We start from the raw sequence: 10,250 nt of genomic DNA on the forward strand, positions 1-10,250 counted from the left end.
GAGAAGCTATGTGATAGATTTTTTTTCTTTCTTTCTGAGCACAGTAACATCAAAACCAAAAACACTTCCTGAGTCAAACTGAAAAATGAGAAAGCTGACAGAGAACTCAGGGTGCTGTCAGGAAAGAAGCTGTGGGGCCTTCCATGAAAGACACCACCACCATGTTGCAGAATTACTATCCTGAGAGGTTGACTGAGACAGGCAACCTCAGAAGAAAGATCATAGCATATCTGATGCTTTCGGTAACCCTCAGCCTCCCCCTGACCAGACAGAGCCTCTGGAAAAGAGCAATCAATTTACATTTTGTGTTCTCTACCAGGACAGTTTCTGATGCCACTTTATTTGTTGCATGCCACGATCCTACCTCGCCATCACTTCTGATTTATACCCTTGCTGCAACTGGAAGAAATGATGAGTCACCACCACAGTCAATGCTGTGAGCCAATCAACCATGATAATCAAACAACTGGGAAGAATGTTGAGGTGGGGGAAGGTGAGGGGAGAGCGAAGCTATCACACGAAGACTTCAGCCTACGCTGTAGGTGTAGCTTCCCTTTACACTCCTCCAGCACTGGCCTCGCCTACGACCCCACACGCAACCTCACGCCTGTACAGGAGCCTTCTCCAGTGCAGCTCCTTATTTCTGGTACAACCCGCCTGTCTCCATCTTATTTAAAACTGAAACAATTTCTGTGTTTGATTTTTTATGCCAGCGGAAATGAGCCCTACGGCACCAGGGCTGACTTAGGTCCTCCTCAGTCTCACACTGCTTTGGAGTCCTATAGCACGCACATGCGTCAGTGAGGCTGCGACGCTGTCCTGACCACAAAGCACAGGGAGACTGTTGGAAAGCCACTGGTGACGAGAAAGGCTTTGCAAAAGGCAGGAAATAAAGGATACACTTTCCTTTGGCTGGCAACTTTCTAAGTGCACGATATTTTAATATGAGGTGGCCTAGGAGGTTCACTAGCATTTCCAGGAAGCTACTCCTGCATCCACAGGTGCTGATTTTCATTTTTCTGGGTGGGTGCTCCACCCCCACTCCACCCCTTCCCCACAGGCCCTGCCTTCATCCCACCTCTTCCTGCCCCTGCTCTGCTCCCTCCCCTGAATGCTTCCTGCCCGCTGCTGAACAACTGATCAGTGGGTGCTGAGCACCCCCTATTTTTTTCCCATGGATGCTCCAGCCCCTGAGCACCCACGGAGTCGGCGCCTATGCTTGGATCCATCTGGAGCTAGAGTAGGGCTATCCATTCAGAGCCTGTTCAATCTCTTTCAGTTAAGTCAGAGAGAACCTGCTCCTAGGGTCTATCCTGCTCAAGAAATAATCTGATTCTGGATCTAGCCTAGAACTTAGGATACACGGGGTCAGTTCCCTGCTTCAGCAATCTTCCTGGGTGACCTGGAGCAAATAATTTAAGCTGACTTGGTTCCCCCATCTATAGAAACAGGGATAATACTTCCCAACCCCACAGGGCTGTTAAGAAGACAAATACATCAGTAAAAAGAAAAGGAGTACTTGTGGCACCTTAGAGACTAACAAATTTATTTGAGCATAAGCTTTCGTGAGCTACAGCTCACTTCATCGGATGCATTTACTGCATTTTCATGAGCTGTAGCTCACGAAAGCTTATGCTCAAATAAATTTGTTAGTCTCTAAGGTGCCACAAGTACTCCTTTTCTTTTTGCGAATACAGACTAACACGGCTGCTACTCTGAAAATACATCAGTGACTCTAAGGTATTCAGATACCATGGAGACAGACACCATGTAAGTACCTAGACAGATATTCTTGGTATAACAGATCAGCAGGTCCCTTCCGATTAGGGAAAGTGAAAGCCTGTTCTAGGTATGTGCCCAGTACAGGAATAAAAGCTGGTTTGCATCTCTGAATCAGAGAAATTCTATGGCTGATTCATGAGACCAGTTCAGGACTAATATGGTCCATCAAATGTACTTTAGTCTTCAGGACCTGATGTCAGTCCCTATATGGTTATCAAACACAGAGTTGGTAGCATACCTATTATTAAGGCTTCCCCAATCTTGTTTTCAGGTGCTTATAACTTTGCCAAACTTTAACTGTTTGGCCTGAAATTTTCTATGCTGTCTGCCTTAAAGTGATTCTTTCCAGGAAATTTCAGTCCAAACCATTCAGCTGTTTCTGAGAATGTGGATGAGGATAAGATAAACAATAACTGTTTGGCCAGTGTTCAATTTTTCAACAGCTCCAGCACCTACATACTTTGAAGCAAGGACTTGAAATTTGACAGCAGGGTGGTCCTTGTGTCAGGGACATACCTTTTACTGTCCCTGTGAAAATCTGTCCAAGTCACAAACCTTTGAAAAATTGCTGGTTGCACGTGTGCAGTTGAGAAATCGCTGAAGACTCCATCCTCACTCAGCATGCTCCATCCTCTTGCTACTCAATGTGTGAGTTGACTGCACCTGCACACGTCTCCGAACGTTTGAGCACTTAACTTTTCAAGTTTAATAATGTTCTTTTAACATTGTTTTTTGCATGTAATATAGGTACAGCTCTAGCTCAGAGGTGGGCAAACTACGGCCTGTGGGCCATATCCAGCCTGCAGGACCATCCTGTCCGGCCCTTGAGCTCCTGGCCCCTCCCCTGCTGTCCCCCCGTCCCCGCAGCCTCAGCTCGCCGTGCCACCAGTGCTCTGGGTGGCGAGGCTGCGAGCTCCTGCCAGGCAGCACGGCAGGCTTCGGCTGGCGTGGCTGCCAGTCCTGGTGCGGCTGCCAGTCCTGGTGCTCTGAGTGGCATGGTAAGGGGGCAGGGTGTGTGTGTGGGGGGGGGAGTGTTGGATAAGGGGCAGGGAGTCCCAGGGGGCAGACAGGGAGCAGGGGACGGTTGGATGAGGCAGAGGTTAGCTCAGTAGTTTGAGCATTGGCCTGCTAAACCCAGGGTTGTGAGTTCAAGCCTTGAGGGGGCCATTTAGGGATCTGGGGCAAAAATTGGGGATTGGTCCTGCTTTGAGCAGGGAGTTGGACTAGATGACCTCCTGAGGTCCCTTCCAACCCTAATATTCTATGAAGTGTATCTTTGGTGGGGGGAGGGATAGCTCAGTGGCTTGAGCATTGGCCTGCTAAACACAGGGTTGTGAGTTCAGTCCTTGAGGGGGCCATTTAGGGATCCAGGGCAAACATTGGGGATTGGTCCTGCTTTGAGCAGGGGGTTGGACTAGATGACCTCCTGAGGTCCCTTCCAACCCTGATATTCTATGAATATCTATGAAAGGTTCTGGCTGGGGGCAGTCAGGGGACAGGGAACCGGGGGAGTTGGATAGACATGGGAGTTCCAGGGGGCCCTGTCAGGGGACGGGGCAGTCAGGGGACAGGAAGCAGGGAGGGTTGGATAGGGGGTGGGATACCGGGGGGGCAGTTAGGGGCGGGGGGTCCTGGGAGGGGGCAGTCAGGGGACAAGGAAAAGGGGGGGTTGGGAGTTCTGAGGGGGGGCAGTCAGGGAGCAGGAAGTGGGAGAGGGCAAATAGGGGGAAGGGGGCAGATAGGGGGTGGGGGCCAGGCGATTTGGAGAGACACAGCCTTCCCTACCTGGCCCTCCATACAGTTTCGGAACCCCGATGTGGCCCTCAGGCCAAAAAGTTTGCCCACCCCTGCTCTAGCTTGTTAAATAAAACTGAAATCCATCTCCAGCTGGTTTAATATAAACCTTCCAAGTCTGTTCTAGATTTCACTCTCAATCTTTGGAGGATGCTGCTCTTCCATTAGGAACCAGAATCAAGCTGGTAGGCAAACACAGGACCCCAAAGACATTACACAAATTACACAGGAGAGCTTAAGTGAGCAAGTTCTGGGAAAGCTGACAGCATGAAAGACAGATTCTGCCTAGGGCCAGGGTGAGAGGTGAATGGGTCTGTGGCAGAGCCCTCTGTTTATTGTCCATGTAATTTAACAAAGACCTAGGGCCAGATACTCTGCTGGAGTAAAAAGAAAAGGAGGACTTGTGGCACCTTAGAGACTAACACATTTATTTGAGCATAAGCTTTCGTGAGCTACAGCTCACTTCATTGGATGCATTCAGTGGAAAATACAATAGGGAGGTTTATATACAGAGAGAACATGAAACAATGGGTGTTACTATACACACTGTAACGAGAGTGATCAGGTAAGGTGAGCTATTACCAGCAGGAGGGGGGGATGGGAAATAAAGACTGGGAGTGGATGGGTCATTACACAAAGTAAAACTATTTCCCCACGTCTATTCTCTCCCCCCGCCCCCGTTCCTCAGACGTTCTTGTCAACTGCTGGAAATGTCCCACCTTGATTATCACTATAAAAGGTTTTTCTCCCCCACCCCACTCTCCTGCCGGTAATAGCTCACCTTTCCTGATCATTCTCGTTACAGTGTATATGGTAACACCCATTGTTTCATGTTCTCTGTGTATATAAATCTCCCCACTGTATTTTCCACTGAATGCATCCGATGAAGTGAGCTGTAGCTCACGAAAGCTTATGCTCAAATAAATGTGTTAGTCTCTAAGGTGCCACAAGTCCTCCTTTTCTTTTTGCAGATACAGACTAACACGGCTGCTACTCTGAAATCAGCTGGTGTAAATTCATACAGCTTCATTGAAATCATTCTAATTGACACCAGCAAGTATTTAACTGCTAAAACTCACCTGTCAGTTAATCGGCCGTTTCAGAATATACCAAGCTGGCGTTTCAGGATGAAGCACCCTGTGCACGGACACAGAATTACCCTGGCAATATCAATTAGCTATTGTTTGGGCAGCACCTTGATGACATTAAGTGCTAACAAAGTGTTGTTATTTGTTGCAAATGAAGCAAGCTCCAGCTGCTTATATGTCTGGGAAGTAAAACAGGGAAATTGAGAAAGCACCAAGAGTTCCAATTCTGTTTCCATTCAGAATCGAAAATATATATTGTATATTGGGGAAAGACAGTCTCGTGGCTAAACCACAGGACTAGGAGTCAAGAGTTCTGAGGGCTCTTCCTAAGTCTGACACACACTTGCCGTGTAACCTTGGGCAAGTCACTTCTCCTCTCTGTACACGAGTTCCTCAGCAGCCGGCAGACCTCTCTGTGATCTGAACAGCTGCTCTTTCTTGAATGGTTCCTAATTCATGGTTATCTGCTTTACCTGAAACCAACCAACTGATGTGTTCTTGGCTCTCAGTTTAAGAGCAGCAGCACTAGGTCCTTGCCAAAGCCTTTTAAAATAGCTTCATATGCAACCAAGCTGATCCCATATGTTGCCTCCGGTCTGTTTCACCAGACTGCTGTGAGGGGATCCAACCCTTAAATCGCTGTTTTAAGCCCCCCAGAGTCTAAACGGAGTCCAGGCACTGCCGCTGTCTCAGGGCCTCTAGACATGCTGTTGGAGTGCAGATCTATTTGCTAACTCCTCCTAAGAGCTTAGATTACACAGCCCAGTCCCTGGAACCAGTGTGAACTCCCCTCCCACATAGTAGCTTAAACATATCCTCTTCCAGAACTCCACACAAAGATGTGAGCCTTCTGGCTTACCCATTCAAAGGAGACATGACAGATACAGTACAGTCACACGGTGGACGGCTGGAGGTAGTGTGGATTCTTGCAGTTCAGTGAGGGAAAATGAAGGCAATCAAGGTCATGGAGAGATAGCTGTGGGGGAATAGAGAGGAACATAGCATATAAATCCCTCTCTAGAAACTGGGATAGTAATAGTGACAGGGATGTGATGACACTTCCAGTTCCTCAGATGGAAGGAGGTATAGATATGCAATATGTTCATATGTTATATGAAATAGATAAATGAGATTGTATTTCAGGGCCATATGTTTCTTCTGCTTCTGGGTCTATAGCTGATCCAAATCAGACCTGAGAAAGTTACCTTTTGTCAGACAGGCTAAGCTCCTTTGGTGCCCAATGCTGAGAATCTGGACACAGAAAACTCTAGGAGCTGATTCTCCTCCCTCACAATCAGGAGTAGCTACTTAAATTACACCAGGATGAGTGGAGAATCAGGCCCCTAAGCCTTCTGATGAAGTAAAGCAGCATCTGCCATTAGCTAGGAAATGGGCTGAATGGAGGGTTTCAGTGGCGGGTTTCTCCCACACTTTCAGATGTTCTACCATTCAAAAGCGAAGATTGGCATTCTGGCCACGAGACTGCGACAGAGTCTCAAGAGATGAAAGCTGCCCCCCAAATCAAAGTTGGTAAATCATTCCAAAAGCAAGCCCAGGCTAGAGGTGGGGGTTGGTGGGGCTGGGTGAAATATATCTAAAGGGCTCTGTGTGGCTGTGACAGTCATTTCCTGACAAGCTGAATACTACATAACATAAGTAGCCCAAGTGCTGCACACTCATTCTTGGTGCTACTAGGAGGAATGTATTGCTGACGGGAAAGCTTAATGATAAAACAACTCTCAAAATATCTTACAATAATCCCGGAGGCAGACAGCAGGCAAAAGCAGACAGAGTAAACCCGCTGGCAGTGTCCATTGCTACCTCGGAGGAACAGAATGGAGTTTAGCCCTTAACTGCTGAACATCGGCTCTGTACTGACTCCAATGAAAAAAACATCATTTACCACACCCTGCTCATCCATTTAAGCACATCGGGGTTTCCCATGCTATGGGGAATAACCTCTGGCCACATACATACGGACAACCCAGGGTGGTACCCTAGACCTTCATCACCGAAGCGATGGGCCTAAAGGAGTCCTACCAATTGTACTAAAGGAGAACTCCCTCAGCTGGCTATTACATTTGCCATGGCCAGCCACCAGCACACGTAGCCATACTCACATGCACTAAGCCAATGTATCCCACGCAGTATAAAAGGAGAGCTAAACGCAAAGGAAGTCCATGCTGGATTTCGCTCTGGCCGCTCAGGCAAGTGATGGAACAGATGAGCGGGTGTAGTAACATCTTCCAATTCCCCAAAATACATGCAATATTTTTCTACTTCACAGTGGGTAAAATCTTGAAAGCTACTTTGTGCCCCATGTGTTCCTCAGCTTGCGGCCGTATTGACTTCTACTGCTTTGCCCCTCCATGTTGTGTAGACCCCAGCAGCCTTTAAATTTGGTTCCAGGAGTAGTTGTGGGCAGGGATCTCCTTGGCAGCATGTATCTGCCTAGGAAGAACAAAAGACATGGGAGCCAAGATCTAGGTGGAAGAACAGGGCCTCTCAATGGGCCGCATGTCCACTTGCAGATCCTACATGATTCTATGGGCTGAAACCTCACCTTCTTCCTTGGGAGAAGTGGGATGTCAAACCCCAACCCACAACAGAAGAATTCCTAGATATCTCTGCTCTTTGAAACTTACTTCTCTGCACAAATCTAAAAGCAGCATCAACTGTAGCTATCACTGGACAATATTCATCCTCTAAAGTCTGCTGATGGCAAAGACTGTTCTGGCTTAAAAGAAGAACCAAGAGTTCCTCAAACAATGGATCATCTTAATGTTGCCTGTGTCATGTGTTTGCTTAGCCAAGTTGTTACACCACATAGGAAAGCATGGGAAATTTCAGGAAAATTTGGCCGGAAATCCAAATACTACAAAAGTATCGTAACCTTTCAAACCCTAGTTCTCAGCAAGCATGACCAGACATTTTAGTAATCATCTCTCCCCCACCATGCATGTCACTGATGTTTGACTAAAGACAACCAGGATTTGTGTAAGCATTGGAATCTCATATGTGATCAGCATCCAGGCCTCATCAATACTCACTCTTTCTGACCTCAGTGGAGTGCTTGTGAGACACCACATAAGAAGGGAACACTCATTTCCCTTAGCTACAAGCCACAAGAGAAGATGACCTGAGCTGTTCACTGGTGATTGAACACAGGAGTGTGGTCGTGATCAGAAGAGTAAAAACAAAACCTTCTTACCAGAAGATTAAGTCCTCCTCTCAGCAAGTTGAGAGTCAGATCTTCTTACAAAAATATAAGGTTGCATTCATTTTTTTTTTAGCCCTCTTGATCCTGGAGAGCCAACTGGACTCTCTTCTGGCTCATGTATCATCGACATCAGTTCAGTTCCAACAGCAGAGTCTTTGCAAACAGGGATGAGATATGGGACAGAAAGAGCAGGCTGAATTTGCAGAGGTGGCTGTTAGGAAAAAAAATATTTTTTTTTCCAATACATGTAAACCTAACACATTTGATCTAGCAACACCAAGAGACAAAGTCATTCTCAGAGAGTCACTTTTCAGAGTGCAACCACACTCTAAAATAATCTAGGCATCATAGAATCATAGAATATCAGGGTTGGAAGGGACCTCGGGAGGTCATCTAGTCCAACCCCCTGCTCAAAGCAGGACAAACCCCCAACTAAATCATCCCAGCCAGGGCTTTGTCAAGCCTGACCTTAAAAACCTCTAAGGAAGGAGATTCCACCATCTCCCTAGGTAACATATTCCAGTGTTTCACCACGCTCCGAATGAAAAAGTTTTTCCTAATATCCAAGCTAAACCTCCCCCACTGCAATTTGAGACCATTGCTCCTTGTTCTGTCATCTGCTACCACTGAGAACAGTCTAGATCCATCCTCTTTGGAACCCCCTTTCACGTAGTTGAAAGCAGCTATCAAATCCCCCCTCATTCTTCTCTTCCGCAGACTAAACAATCCCAGTTCCCTCAGCCTCTCCTCATAAGTCATGTGTTCCAGTTAGGCTCATGTAGAAAAAACAAATTACATACATTTATTATAATGCCTGCCATTGCTACACATGTAAAAAAAAAAATCATCTGGTCATTCACAGGGTTAATACACAACCCAGAAGTCACATGCTTCAGAAAAGTAGCACACACATACTTAAAGCAGAAACCTCAGATTGCTCCCTAAACCAATCCAGAGAGAAAGCAAACCCAAGGGGGTTAATGTGAAAATTAATGATAGTAAGAATCTCCTCCTAATACAAAGGCATAGGCTCCAACTCTGTGGGTGTGCCGGAGCTGGAGCACCCATGGGAAAAAAAAAACATAGGTACTCAGCATCCACCAGCCACAGCTGTTTGGTGGCTCGGGGAGAGGCTTGGGGGAAGGCGGAGAGCAGCCAGCGGTGGGCAAACAGGGGTCTTAGAGAGTGGGGGTGGGAAGAGGTGAAGCGAGGGCAGGGCCTTAGGGAGGGTGTGGAGCAAGGGTGGGGTCTTGGGGGAAGGGGAAGAGTTGGGGCTGGAGCCTTGGGTAGGAGAAGGGCTGGAGGACCCCCAAGGAAAAATAAAAGCCGGCACCTATGTTCAAAGGTGAAGCGTGCCCGAGCGGACTGCAAAGAGAATGGGGTTAGCAGATCGGGAGCCTCGTGAGGAACTAGGTTCAAAAGAAAGAAAAAAAGACTCCATCTGATATGGTGCCATCTGTGGAAAGCTTAGTTCCCACATGCACGCACAGACCCTGAGAGCACAAGAATGGGGATAACTGGAGGCCAGGGTAGCACGGGGGCAGGATTGGAGGGTTCTGTGACTAACAAGGGGGAAAAAAATGAAGTCTCCTACAAAGATTCACCCCTGCTGCTGAGGGCAACACCAGAGTACAGACCCGGATGCTTGGAGCCAGCAGTTCCGCATGAGAAAGTTCTGCGTAATGAAATATGCGGGGGAGGAGGGAGGGAAGGACAAGACATTTGGTGATCAGAGGGTGGTTCAAATAGTCAAAAGGGCTTGGCAGACATTTTGAAAGCTACTCAATATGCAACAATGGGCCATATCCTTAGCTGGTGTCAATCAGCATAGCCTCGTCGACATCAGTGGAGTTATGCCCATTTACACCAGTGGAGGATTTGGCCAACTAACTGCAATTAGTCAGTTACCAAGAGGCTAAGAGAGTCTTATTCTTACCCAGAACTAGTTAATTCCATTCTGATTAACAGAATTGTGATTGCAATCATGCCAACATAAATGCAGAGTAATGGCATCAGTATCAATAGAGTTACTCCAGTTTTACCCCATGGAAATGGGATCAGAGTCTGGCTCCTGAACATATAATCACATCTTGTACTTGGGAAGGAGATCCCAGGACACAGTCAGAGCGGCATGAGAGAAATCTGTATCCAGCCCACTCAGCAGAGGGTTCCTAACCCAGTCAGCATGTGCAAGAGGAATAATCCGGAGTCTAGTGCGGTTACTGAGAGAGGAAACAGTTTCATGACCAATCTAGCAAAAAAGGGACCAGAGAGGGATCTGGGGCCCAGTTCAGCTAAGTAAGGAGAGAAAACGGTCCTAGGGTCTGGTCTGGCTTTGGAGCTTCATCCTGTTAATGAAGAAAAAG

This window comes from Dermochelys coriacea, chromosome 18 (genome assembly GCF_009764565.3).
Source record: "Dermochelys coriacea isolate rDerCor1 chromosome 18, rDerCor1.pri.v4, whole genome shotgun sequence".
Classification (NCBI taxonomy): Eukaryota; Metazoa; Chordata; order Testudines; family Dermochelyidae; genus Dermochelys; species Dermochelys coriacea.